The sequence below is a fragment of the Ursus americanus genome, chromosome 14 (assembly GCF_024610735.1).
Source record: "Ursus americanus isolate L20-20 chromosome 14, mUrsAme1.1.p, whole genome shotgun sequence".
NCBI lineage: Eukaryota > Metazoa > Chordata > Mammalia > Carnivora > Ursidae > Ursus > Ursus americanus.
Window position 1 is genome coordinate 35,578,104 of NC_142140.1, and position 14,140 is coordinate 35,592,243.

The window sequence follows — 14,140 nt, forward strand, 5'->3', positions numbered from 1 at the left end:
TAGCCGGGGCTCGCCGGGATGGGCCGGGTCCCAGAGCCCCGGGGCACCTGACTGGCGGAGCAGCTCGGGCGCCGCAAGCCCCGGGCCCGCGCACACGTGCGAGCGCTGAGCGGGGGCGCTACTGCACACGCGCCCTCGGGCCGGCCCGGCGCAGACCCGGTGCAAGCCGCCCGCCCGCGGTTCCCCTCCAGGCCGCGCAGAGCGCGCCGTGCGCCGGCGCCGCCAGTTAGAGGGGAGCGGGGCGAGGGCCCGGCGGCCGTCGCCGCTCGCTCCTGCCGCCGTCGCCCGCCCTTCCCGCCGCAACCCCCGTCCCAGCCGCCGAGGGTGAGTAGCGGGGGGAGGAGGGGGCGCCCCGAGTCCCGGCCGCCCCGCCCAGCACGCCCCCGGCCGCAGTCCCGGAGCCCCGGGCGGCCTCCGGCCGCGGAGTGGGGGAGTCGGGAGGACCCGGGCTGGACGCCGAGGCTCGAGCCCCACTTTACGCAAAGGCCCAGCCCCCGAAACCAAAGAGTGGGGACGAGGGCAACCGAAGCCTCGTCGAGTTCTTTGGGGGCGCTAGTTCTTCGCAGGAACTAAGTTATATGTTGTTGGGACAGCAGAAATCCTCCCTCCCCCCGGCTTTTCTGGTGTGTGTTTATTTACACAAAACGAGTTCTGACACTAACTCCTGGGTCTCGGAAGGCGGAAGCCTGGGTTGCTGTGGGCTTGCAGCCGCGCGGCGCGGGTTTCGCTGTGCCCAGGAGTCCCGCGGCGCCGCCTGGAATGCAAATCCGGGGCCCGCCCTCAGATTCCAAGGGGACCCCTCGGTCCCGACTGGGCTCTGCGCCTGGTAGTTTTGACGCCCGCCGGCCTGGCCCGCCGGCTGCTGAAACCATCCCTTGAGACACAGTGATTTGGGGACAGGTTAACAAAAATTAGTTGGGCTAACAGTGGATCGCAGAGCTTGGAACCCTACTGTTTCAGCCCCTTCTGTTTGCAAAGGACAAGGTTAGGGTCACCCACTCAAGGCCACTTAAACTTGCAGGTGGAGTTAGCACCATTCTACAGATGCAGAGACCAAGGCCTAGAGAGGGCCCTGAGACTTATGCAGGGAGTTGTCAGCTGGCCAGAGCTTGACTTTGTCAAACAGCTGCTTTTGTTGAGGTCCTACTGCTGCCAGGCCTGGCTCACCTGTGGGGTTCAGATTTGGGCATACATGGACTGGGCCCAGCCTCAAGGTCACCTGAGGCTCTGGCCTGCGTACATGTGGGGCTCCAGGAGAGGTTTGTAGGGGATTGATCTGGTTCTTGACCAGGAAGAGTGGCTCAGGTGAGGTTGTTGGCTCATCCCTGCCTGGGGCTGGCTCACCTTGGGCCCCTTCCTCAACCTCTCTGAATTGCTTTGAGCCCCGTGGTCCCTGAGACCATTGTCAGCCCTGATAGTTATCTGTCTTCTCAGGAAACACCTGCAGGTGCCAGTACTGGGGTGCAAAGGTGAATGACACACAGGTGATGGGCGCTCGTGGACTGAGGATGAATGAGATGAGTGCACGTTCAAGGGCACATGTGCCCGCCCTGCTGTGAAATTGCCAATGGAGACAGCCTCATAGACCAGGTGGAGATCGTGAACTTTGTCCCATGGTGCCAAGAAACGACAGCAGAGTTTTAGGTGTGGGGGGGCAGTTTTAAGCCTTATAAAGGCCACCTGGGTGGCTGTGCAGGGCAGTGGGGGGCCAGCCCCTCCGAGACCAGTGGGAAGGTAGCTGCTAACCGATATGCACTCCCTCAGTGAACCACTGAGCCCCTGTCGTGGGCCAGGCTCCGAGCTGTGCTGGCCTTATACATCTGTGTGCCCCAGCAGGCCTTGCTGTGGGAGCGTGGGACTGAGTGCGAGGGGTTCAGAGACAAGCAGGGATGCAGAGGTGAAACGGGGGGATAGGATTTGTGAGTCAGACATATATGGGGGTGCGAGAAAATCCAGGGGCGAGGGAGCAGCCCCCGCAGATCAAATGGGGCAGAGAGGTCAGGGTTGGCCTGACTTACATCACTGGCAATCAGGGGTGGCTTTGGCAAGAAGGGGAGAGACGGGCATGGGAGGAAGTGGGTTCAGAGATGGGAGTGGGGTGGGGGTGGTTTTGTTTTAAGAAAAGGAGAGGCAGGGCTTCTTTCTACAGGGGAAGGAACTGATGGGTGAAGGGGGGAGGTGAGTGTGGTGTGGAGGTCGCTGAGCATGTGGTGGGAGGGGGGACCCTGGGCAGGGGGTGTGGGGCACAGTGCCGACACCGCCCTGGCCCTCTGGGGCTCCCGGATGGTGATGATGCCCACGACCAGCTCTGCAGACAGGACTGCAGGGTGAGGCATTGGGGGGGCCTGCAGCCACAGCTGGTGTTCTCCGTGGGCAAGCAAGCTGTGTCTGCCTGTCTTCTGTGTGGGGGGGGGGGTCCCACACTGGCTTGGAAGGTCATTCCAAAAAGTGTCCTTCATGAGAGGTCCTTGTTGGTCAAGCACGCAGCCTTTGAGGGGCCTGCTGAAAGGGACACCGTCTGTTTGACTGCCTAAGCCCAATAACACTGTGGCCTTATAAACCGACGCAGGCCACTAAATACCCAGTGGTCCCCACTTCCTCTCTCTCTGTGACCTGTGGCAAGTCACTGCTCTTCTCAGAGCCTCAGAATATCTGTTCCACGGAGCAGAGGAGACAGTGAAGTGGCATCAGCTGGAAGAGGTGACTTGAGCCTGTGAGGGAAGTAACCTTTGGAGGTCCTCGGACCTTCCCCCTTCAGCCATGGATTCTGCCCATTCCCGGTTTCTCGAAGCACCGCCACGCAGTGTGCCCTCGTGGCTCGGGATTTCGGAGGCACCGGTAAATGCTCGAATGCACGGTGCGCACTTTGCTCCCAGGTGGGGCTTACAGACCTGCCTGCCCAGGAGAGCCGGCTTGGCCTTCCTCCTCTCCCTCCTCTCCCTCCTCTGGTGGAGTGCCAGTCAGGGCCTCTGCTGGAGCCCGGGAGACCGCCCCGTCTAGTACCCGGGGCGCCTGACCCCAGACTCCCCGGGGCAGGCTCTGTGCTGCCGGCTGAGACACCAGGATTTGCCTGGCTGTGCTCCTCACCACTGCTGGCCTTGGGTGACGCTCTCCGTGTCTTGGAGCCTCAGTTTCCCTATCTATGGGGAGGAGGGTGCTGACATCTACTCTGCTGGCCTGGCAGGGCTGTTGGGAGCCTCTGAAGAGATAGGAAGAAAGTTGAAGGATTTCAAGATGTTGTGTAAATTTGGGGGCCGGGAAGGCAGGACAAAAAACCAGATTCATACTCTGTGACCTAAGTAAGGAAATTCCTTTGGACCCAAGTGCAGCAACAGCCTCAGGTTCTGTCACCTTTATCAGGCCTTTGTTTCTCTGCCTGGTCCATCCCCGAGACAACAAGGCCATTGAGGTTGTTGACATATCCCGCGTCCCGGCCTCCGCCCAGATGGAATTTTCCACTTTGCTCCTTTTGCAAATATTAATCAAGGCCCTGACCAGTCAACAGTGGACTCATTGTCTCGGGAAGAGTAAGCAGTTTCTGGCTGCTTTCCAGGGCCCCGGCGGCCCACCTGAGCTGGGACATGGGGCCGTTGGGAGCACCTCTGCCCTCGGTAGCCCTCCGACCCCTCTACTCCAGCTGGTTGAGCTTTGCAGGGTCAAAGGTAACGGCTGTTTTGAGCCAGGGACGGGAAGCCACACGGAAGGCCCGCACCCCACTGTTCGCCGCAGGGCCTCCGACGGCGACCCCCTGCCCTGCTGCGGTGAGGAGGGCCGGCCCCGAAGAGCGCGCTGGGACTCCCGCCTGCCCCGGGAGGAAGGCCCGCCAGGCCCCGGCCCGTGTGCACTTGCCCTGGCGTTTGCAGCTGTTGTCCCGCGGCCACCTCGAAGCCAGTCGGGACACAGAGTGGGCAGAGACCGCCGTTCTCCCAGAGCCCCATCTGCCCATGGGGTGCTGAAGGCGGCCCCACAGTGCTCTCAGGAGGGTTACCGGAGACGCCGGGCACGCGGAGCAGGGCTGCTGGTCTAGTTTTTGATCAGTGATACGTGAATTAACCTATTATCAGTGATACCATTACTGGCCGTGGTGGCACTTGACGGGAGAAGCAGCAGGGTGAGTGGAGCTGTGTGGGCAATAGGGCAGGGACAGGACCCCGGCCCCACTGGGAATGTGACAAAGTCGCCCGTGCTTTGGCTTGGCACTTTTCATTTTTCGAAGGGTGTTTTTTGGCTCTTACTTCCTTTTGCTCTCCCAACAAACCTACGAAAGAGGTGGCTCCTTTCCCATTTTATAGATGAGGAGACTGAGACCCAGAGGGCTAAATACACCACGAGTGGTGACTGCTTTGGGGCTGCAACCCAAGGATCTTGACCAGCAGCTCCTTTCCTTTCTGGAAAGCCCGTATCTTACTAGGGGACCGAACAGACATAAAGTCACTGTGTGAAATTGCTGTAAGAGTTTCTCAACTCTGACTTCCGATTCTGGGCTTATCTTCCACAGACCATTGACAGCAGCGTGCCGGTGGCCGACTCTCTGAGTCCAGTCATATCTGGGAGTGAGGTGGGTTTCAAACACCATAACCACAGGGCCAGGGTCCCCTCTGCCAAGCGGGGATTTTCTTAACCTCCTGAAAAATCCAGCCGGGGTTCACATTCCCAGGATCTAAGTAAGATCCACATGTTATTCTTGAGAGTTCGCTCCCTCTTCCTCTGTCTTGTTTATTTTTCCCTCGAATCTGTTGAAGAGCTGCATGGCGTTCCCCTGGGTGGGGTTTCTGGGTGGCCTTTTCCGTGCTCCTCTGACTTTCTTCTGAATTGGTGGGTGGATCCGGAAGTGTGAGCAGATTCAGGCTTGAATTTTTTGGCAAGGGGATTTTGTAGCTGCGGTGTCTCTCCCGATCGGATGGGGGCCCCCCCGATGTGGGGTGACTGTTGATACCATCCTGACCGGAGGGCAAAGAGCCAGCTGTGAAGGCAGTACCTCCAGGGACAGTGCCAGCCGTGGGGCACCACTGGCCTCGATGGTCACTAGGAGCCGAGCTTTGTGCTCGGGTCTGCTCAGGCTGTGTCTAGAGTGACCAGGCTACATGGTCACTGTTTAAAGGGTTAACAGGTCCTTTCATGTGGACGGGCCCATTCTTTCACAACGCCGTCCGCTCTTGGTGGACAGTTAGGTTTTTTTTTTTTTTTTTGAAGATTCTATTTATTTATTCGACGGAGATAGAGACAGCCAGCGAGAGAGGGGACACAAGCAGGGGGAGTGGGAGAGGAAGAAGCAGGCTCATAGAGGAGGAGCCTGACGTGGGGCTCGATCCCGTAACGCCGGGATCACGCCCTGAGCCGGAGGCAGACGCTTAACCGCTGTGCCACCCAGGCGCCCTGACAGGTTTTGATCACTGCTTGCCAGCATAAACAACTCGGGACATCACGACAGACCCCTTCTGCTTGCTTTTCCATAGTCCTGAAGAGCTCTGTCCTGGTTAAATGCCTAGAAATGAGATTGTGGAGCCAAAGGGCTGCCCCTTTAAAGTCCTGATGTGTCCATTCCCTTCTGGAAAAGTTCACACACACCGCAGCTGTGCCCAAAGCAGATTCACTGCCATTGGCCTCACGCTGGTGCAGCTCCTCGAAGGCTGAAGCAGGTCTTGTGCCTCAAGCCTGGCTGAGACTGCTTAGTCCCTCCCCAGAGTTCTTAGCATCTCTTCTCAGGTTACCAGTGAAAGCCAGGCCTTCGATGGCCCAAAGAGGCTGACCCTAGGCCGATACACTGCACAGGCCAGAAGCTGGAAAGGAAACACACACACACACAGATACACACAGATACACATGTGTGTGCCCACATATGTGCACACACGTGTGTGCGCCAAGAAATTGTGAAGAACCTGTTACCAGTGTTGTTTCAGAAAGTTTGGTCAGTTCTCCACCTGTAGGACTGTGGAGACACATGGTGTCCCAAGTGTGGGCACTCCTGAGATAAGAGATAAACATTTTATTCTGGGCACAATTCTATTGCAATTTGACTCCCACCCAAATTATCCAACTTGTTGTGTGATTGGTCTCAAGCTCAAAATTACATGGAAATTTGTCGTTCTCCAAGAAATTCTGACCATGAAATTTGGCAAATTATTCAATACCCATATTCACCGACTGAGTTTAGAATTTGAAATGAGAATTGTTAGTTGCTACCAAGCACTGCCGTGACGAAGGCTTCTAGCAACACTTAATAGGGTGAGGTGGCTCGTGCATTCGTTGCCCCTCATTGAATGTCATCTCTGCGCTCGGCCCGTCTGCTGTGTCCATCACTGGACTTGGGGTGGGGGCCTGAACTGACCAAAGCCATGCTTCGCAGACAGAAGTGCCACAGGGACCCGGTGGCTAGCTCCAAGCTGACTGGCCGGATGGATGGGGTGGCTCGGTGTGGCTGCCCTGTGCCCCAGGAAGACCAATGTGGCACGAGGGTCTTCTCCCCTGGACTCCCCTTCCTCTCCTGCTCAGAGCGCAGGAGTGGACGGACAGGGCCCTAAACAGAGCCAGGGTTGGTCCCAGGAAACAGGGCGAGTCAGGGGTATAGGCACCCAGACTCAGAAGGAAGCCTTGGATGCCGCCTGACCTGTGGTAGGACTCCCCACCCACCCCCCAACACACACACACTCCCTCAAGTGGACACACGTGCTATCCTGGCTTTCTCTGGTTCCTTACCTCCACCCCCACCCCTCACTTTCCACACGGCCAATGCCAGGGAGCTCCTTCCCTGCCCAGGTAGCTCAGCAAAGTGGAAAGGGTTACTTCCCTGTCACTCCTGCCCCGTGATGGTCAGTCTGCCCACCCACCCGGTCTGGAAGTCTGAGAGGGCACTGCACTAGGGATGAGGGGGCCCCTGCCCCCAAGGAGTTCCCTTTGGGTAGTGAGCCCTCCCTCTGCACCCCCAGTCCCTCCACCCCCTTAATTTCCTTGCATACAGTGTGTCGTAGGACCTGTCACTTTCCAACACTGTGAGCCAGGAGCCTGAGTGACTCCTCTGCTCCCCCTAGCCCACACCTGCCTTCTGAGAGGAGGAGGGAGCTGGCGCCCTCAGATGGGTCTCAGGAACAGGGAAATGTTGCTCTGGGGTAGGAGCGGCCTGGGGCCTGGGCACCAAGCCTGCCTGGAGAGAAGAGGAAACCCCAACCCACCCCGCCCCTGGCCATGGGGCAGAGAGCTAGACCACGTGCATCCTGAGAAGGGGAAGTGAGAGTGCCCAGCAATCTCCTGTCTCCATTATTCAGCAAATCCTGGGCCAGGGATTCTGGGAGGGTTGGGGGGGGGAGGGGAGGCAGAGGTGCCAGAGGGACTTTCCCAGTTTCAACAGAGGTGGGGACCAGACAGGTCCCAGTGTAGTCTGCCCCTGCCCAGAGGTTGGAGAGATGGGTGCCTAGTTGAAGGTCAGACCCAGAACTTTGAGAGCAATTAAAGATTCCTCCGTGGGGGACCATGTGGAGGGGTGTTGGAGGCAGAGCTGTGATAGGAGGTGGGGTTTGGAGTGACTGGGGTCAAGGAGAATAAGTGACCTACCATCACCCCGTGAATAAGGGACCTATCTTCACTTCTCCGCAGTAGACTTGGTGCCTTTTGGTAAAGGCGCCATGTTGCTTCCTAACCCTGTCGACTTTCATTATCAATTATTTCAGACCTTCAGTGGACCTGTCACCCAGGTTAAGACTCAAAGCATGGCAGGTGCTGGTGAAAACACCTGGGTCCACCCTACGCAGAGGCAATATGCTTGGCTTCTTTATACTTTTCTCAGTCATAGGTTTGAGTCCCTCAAACAACATCCAGAATTGTACGTGATACGGGAGGGGTTTTTGCAATCTTTTTTATTATGGCAAAATATACATAACATAAAAATTACCATTTTCACCGTTTGTAAGTGAACGTACAATTCAGTGGCAATAAGTCCATTCACAGTGTTGTGCAACCATCACTACTGTCCATTTCCAAAATGTTCCGTCACCTCAAACAGAAGTTCTGGACCTGCGACACAGTACGGGCGTACCTTGTTCTGTTGTGCTTTGCTTTACCGTGCGTCGAAGATCTGTGTTTCTCACAAATGGGAGTTCGCAGCAACCCCATATTAAGCAAGACTTTTGGCGCCATTTTTCCAACAGCATCTGCTCACCGCATGTCTCCGTGTCACAGTTTGGTAATTCTCGCGGTATTCTGAACTTTACTATGCGTTATAGTGACCTGTGATCTTTGATGTTACTGTCGTCATTGTTGTGGGGTGCCACGAGCCGTGCCCGGGTGAGATGGTGAACTAACCTGTAAATGTTGCGTGTTCTCACTGCTCCACCAACCTGCCATTCCCTTTCTCCCGCCCTCCCCTTGGGTCTTCCTGTTCCCTGAGACAAAACAGTATGGAACTTAGGCCCATTAATAACCCTACAATGGCCGCTGAAAGGAAGAGATCCACGTCTCTCAGTTTAAATGGAAAGCTAGAAATAATGAGGCTTAGCGAGGAAGGCATAGTGAAAGCCGAGATGGGCCGAAAGCTAGGCCTCCTGAGCCAAACCGTTAGCCAAGACGTGAATGCAGAGGAAGTCCCTGAAGGAAATTAAAGGTGCTACTTTAGTGGACACACGAATGATAAGAAAGCAAAACAGCCTGTTGCTGCTGTGGACAAAGTCTGAGTGGTCCAGAGAGAAGATCGAACCAGCTAACACAGTCCCTTAAGCCAAAGCCTAATCCACAGCAAGGCCCTCACTCGCCTCAGTTCTGTGAGGGCTGGGAGGGGTGGGGAAGCTGCAGGAGAAAAGTCTGAAGCGGGCAGAGGTGGGCTCCTGCGGTCGAAGGGAAGAACGTAAAAGTATAAGGTGAAGCAGCAAGCGCTGACGTGGAAGGTGCAGCAAATTATCCGGAAGATCCAGCTCAGCTAATTCACTAAACAACAGATTTTCAGTGCAGATGTACCAGCCTTCTATGGGAAGAAGACGCCATCTTCTATGGGAAGAAGACGCCATCTAGGGCTTCCATAGCTGGAGAAGAGAAGTCAATGCCTGGTCTAAGCTTCGAGGGACAAGCTGACTCTCTTTTTAACAATGAGGGTAACTGGTCACTTTAAGGTGAAGCCGATGCTCATTTACCATTTGGAAAGTGCTAGAGCCCTGAAGAATTATGCTAACTCTGTGCTCTGTGAGTGAACATAAAGCCTGGACGACAGCTCATCTGTTTACCACATGGTTTACTGAATATTTTAAGCCCACAGTTGAGACCCATTGCTCATTAAAGAAGATTCTTTTCAAAATATGACTGCTCATTGACAAAGCAGCTGGTCACCCGAAAGTTCTGATGGAGATATACAACAAGATTCGTGTTGTTTTCCCACCTGCTCACACAACATCCATTCTTCAGCCCATGGCTCATGGAATAATTTCAACTGTCGAGTCGTATTATTTAAGAACTATGCTTCATAAGGCTCTAGCGATTCTAGATTCTAGATAGTGATTTGTCTGACGGATGTGGGCAAAGTCAATTAAAAACCTTCTGGAAAGGATTCACTGTCTCGATGCCCTTAAGAGCATGTGTGATTCGTGAGAAGAGGTCAAAATAGCAACATGAACAGGGGGCAGAAGAAGCGGATTCCTGCCCTCCTGGAGGACTCGGAGGGGTTCAGGACTTCCGTGGAGGAAGTACCTGCAAATGTAGTGCGAACAGCAAGAGAACCAGAATGAGGAGTGGAGCCTGAAGCTGGACAGCATTGCTACGATCTCACGATAAAACTTGAACGGACGAGGAGCTGCTAATTCTTAGGGGTTAAGCAAAGAAAGTGGTTTCTTGAGCTGGAATCTATTCCAGGGGAGGATGCTGTGATGATTTTTGAAATGACAGCAAAGGATTTAGAATATCACATAAACTTGGTTGAGAAAGCAGCAGTGGGATTTGAAAAGATTGACTCCAATTTTCAAAGAGGATCTGCTGTGGGGAAAATGCCATCAGACAGCGTCGCATGCTACGGGGAAACCATTTGTGAAGAAAGCAAGATTCTCTCAGTGCAGCAAACTTCTCTGTTGTCCGACTTAAGAAATCGCCACAGCCACCCCACCCTTCAGCAACCACCGCGGCGATCAGTCAGCGGCCATCAACAGGGAGGCTGGGCCTCCACCAGCCGAGAGATTACGACTCTGTAAGCTCAGATGACGGTTAGCATTTTTTAGTAAAAAAAAAAAAAAAAATTTAAATTAGGGTATATACATTTTTCTGGCATGATGCTATTGCACACTTAATAGGCTACAGTATAAGGATGAACATAACTTTAAAAAAATTTTTTTTATTATGCTAGTCACCATACAGTACATCCCCGGTTTCCGATGTAAGGCTTGATGATTCATTAGTTGTGTATAACACCCAGTGCACCATGCAATACGTGCCCTCCTTACTACCCATCACCGGTCTATCCCATTCCCCCCCCCCTCCCCTCTGAGGCCCTCAGTTTGTTTCTCATAGTCCATAGTCTCTCATGCTTCATTCCCCCTTCTGATTACCCCCCTTTCTTTATCCCTTTCTTCCCCTACCGATCATCCTAGTTCTTATGTTCCATAGATGAGAGAAATCATATGATAATTGTCTTTCTCTGCTTGACTTATTTCACTTAGCATTATCTCCTCCAGTCCGTCCATGTTGCTGCAAATGGTGGGTAATCGTTCTTTCTGATAGCTGAGTAATATTCCATTGTATATATGGACCACAGCTTCTTAATCCAGTCATCTGGGAGAACATAACTTTTATACACACTGGGAAACCAAAAACTTCATTTGACTCCCGTTATTGTGATATTTGCTTTATTGCATCGATCTGGAAGCAAACCGGCCGCATCTCGGAGGCGTGCCTGTAACTCCCCATTTCCTCTCCTCCCAGCCCCTGGTCACCTCCAATCTACTTTCCGTCTCTTTGAACTTCTCTCACGTAAGTGGAACCATGCAGCAGTTGTCCTTTTGTGACTGACTTATTTCCCTTCACATAGTGTTTTCAAGATTCATCCGTGTTGTAGAATTCATCGTGTTAGAATTCTGTTCCTGTTTGAGGCCGAATCCGGTTCCGTTGCACGGATGCACGCCTTGCTCCTTCAGTCCCCTCTGGACGGCCACGTGCGTTTCTGCCTTTCTGCTACTGTGAACGATTCTGCTGCAAACGCTGGAGTACAGCTGAGACCCTGCTTTCAGTTCTTTGGGGTATCTATCTAGGAGTGGAGCGGCCAGATCACATGGTGATTGTATGTTTAACTTTTTGAGGAACCGCCAAACTGTTGTTGTTGTTGTTGTTGTTGTTGTTTCGCAGTGACTGTGCCATTTTACGCTCCACCCAGCGGTGCCCCCGAGTTCCAATTTCCCTACATCCTTGTCAACACTCGTTATTTTCCTTTCTTTAAATTTTATTTCAGACATCCTAATTCTAGGTTTATTCATATTTTCTATTTCTTCATAATTCATTTTGGGGAGATGGTGTATTTCTGGGGATTTGTTGGGGGATTTTCATCTGGGTTATCTAATTTGTTGGCATACAGTTATCCATATGCTCTCTGATAATCCTTTCTATTTCTGTAAAACAGTAGAGATGTCCCCATTTTCATTTCTGATTTTACTAATGTATGTCTTCTCTCTTTTTTTCTAATCCAGTCTACTTAAAGGCTTGTCTTTTTTTTTTTTTAAAGAATCAACTTTTGTTCATGTCCCTGTTCAGGCGCCAAAAAAAAAAAAAAAAAAAAAAAGAATCAACTTTTGGCTTGATTTTCTCTATTGTTTTTTTGTTCCTTATTTATCTCTGTTCTAATCTATTGTTTCCTTCCTTCTGACAGCTTTGGGTTCAGTTTGCTCTTCTTTTTCTAGTACCTTAAGATGTAAAGTTAGGTGGGTTGGTTTTTTTTTTTTTTTTTGAGATCTTTCTTCTTTTTGCACGTACGCATTTACAACTAAAAATTTCCCTCTTCGCACCGCTTTTGCTCCATTTCATAAGTTTTGGTGTGTTGTTTTCATTTTCCTTTGTCTCTAATATCCCTTGTGATCTCTTCTTTGACAAATGGTTTAAGAGTGTGTTATTTAATTTCCACATATTTGTGAATTTTCTAGTTTTCTTTTTGAAACCGACTTCTATTTTCATTCCATTATGATTAGAAAAGATACTTTGTATGATTTCAGTCTTTCTAAATTTATTAAGATTTGTGGCCTAATACAGATGTCTGTCCTGGAAGAATGTTCCATGTGTACTTGAGAAGAATGTCTGTTCTGCTGTTGGTGGTGGCGTGTTCTGTAGCGGTCTACCCGTGGGTTTATGGGGTGAAGGCATCTATTACCTATTGGTCTAGCTGGTTACTCTGTCCATCGGACTACAGAAGTCTCCATTTACTACTGTAGAATTATCTGTTAATCCCTTCAAATCTTTTAATGTTTGCTTCATATATTTTGGGGCTCTGATGTTAGGTATACATAAGAATTACACATTTTATTTTTTTTTGTTTTTGTTTTAAAGATTTTATTTATTTATTCGACAGAGATAGAGACAGCCAGCAAGAGAGGGAACACAAGCAGGGGGGGGGGGAGAGGAAGAAGCAGGCTCCCAGCAGAGGAGCCTGATGTGGGGCTCGATCCTATAACGCCGGGATCACGCCCTGAGCCAAAGGCAGATGCCTAACCGCTGTGCCACCCAGGCGCCCCCAAGAATTACACATTTTAAAACTGTATTTATGTAAAGGTTTTATGTAGGTCACACAATGCATAGTTTGCTTTTTCTATTTGAATATGTTTCTAGGATTCGTTTGTGTTGATGTGAAGTTCTGTGTCCCTTCATCCTCACTGTTCTGTGGAGTTTCTTTGTATGACTACTACAGTTTTCTATGGCCTTGGTATTTCCATACACGTGTTGAAGTCAGCATGTCAATTTCTACAGAAAAAATTCTGCTGAGATTTGATTGGCATTGCATCTTATCTATAAATCAATTTAGAGAGTATTGACATCATAACAATGTTAGGTCTTCCTGTTCATGCTATCTTTTTCTATTTATTTAGGTTATCTTTAATTTTTATCAACAGTTTTGTAGTTTTCATTGTATAAGTCTTGCATGTATTTTGTCAAATTACCTCCTAAGTGCTTCATACTTCCTGATGCTCTTGTAAATGGTATCGCTTTGTTTTCTGGTTGCCCCACAGAGGATGGGATCAACCCTACCCTCCCACCACCCAGGATTTGTTTGAATGTTGAGACTGATGACATCACACATATATCAAGAGGCTATGAAAAGGCTTATTTCTCCATAATGGGGTTTTCTGGGGAGCGCAGTGCGGACACCCAAGTTGGTCCAGGATAGCTTGAGCGAAGGGAAGGGTGAATGGCTCTGGTCTTCATTATGTTTGGGGAGTGGGCCCAAGGTGGAGATTCCTATATATGGGTTGGATTTGCAGGATTTGAACTACTCCCTGCTCCTCCCCACCCAGGGCAGGAATGCCAGGGCTTTCTTATTGACTTGCCCAGATACAGGGCGAGAGGGAGGGTTGGAGCTTAAAGCTGTCAGTGGTCAAACATGAAAAATAAACTCAGTCTTTATTACATTTTTTACATTTAAATTGCCAACTGTTAATAGTATATAAAAATGCAGTTGCCTTTGTATGTCGACCTTGTATCCTGTGGCCTTGCTAAATTCACTTATTAATTCTAGTCGCTTTTGTAAATTCCTTGGGGATTTCTATGTAGATGATCATGTTATCTGTAAATAAGGACATTTATAATTCTTTCTAATCGGTATGCCTTTTACCTTTATAATAATTAATTAACCTTAAAATTCTGGTTAGGACCTTCATACAACGTTGAATAAACAGTGCTCAGATTGAATATCCTTGCCTCATCCCTGACCTCAGGGGGAAAGCTTTTAGCCTTTCCCCATTTAGTACGAAGCCGGCTGTAGGTATCTCGTAGATCCTCTTTATCGGGACGTTCTCTGTCATTCCTTGAGTACACAGCGATTTTAGGGACAGAATATGGAATATCGCCAAATGCTTTCTGCAGTAGGATGGTCACATGGTTTTTCTTTTGTGCTTTCTTAATATGATGAAATACATTGAGTTTCTACTGTTGAGCCAACTTTGCATCCCCGGGTTAAACTCCAGTTGGTTACAGGTGG

General features: G+C 51.0%; 1 protein-coding gene across 2 annotated transcripts in view; it reads left to right on the top strand.

The window, feature by feature from the left end:
- The first annotated feature begins 184 nt into the window (after positions 1–184).
- The window catches only part of CHDH (choline dehydrogenase), a 27,825-nt gene continuing 13,869 nt past the window's right edge, over positions 185–14,140 (top strand). Inside the window, exons 1-2 of one of the 2 annotated variants that reach the window (XM_045807360.2) lie at positions 185–324; positions 4,499–4,558. The gene's annotated coding sequence lies outside the window, so the exon portion shown is untranslated. The remainder of the gene's footprint in view (positions 325–4,498; positions 4,559–14,140) is intronic. The other variant, XM_045807361.2, reaches the window with a different exon arrangement.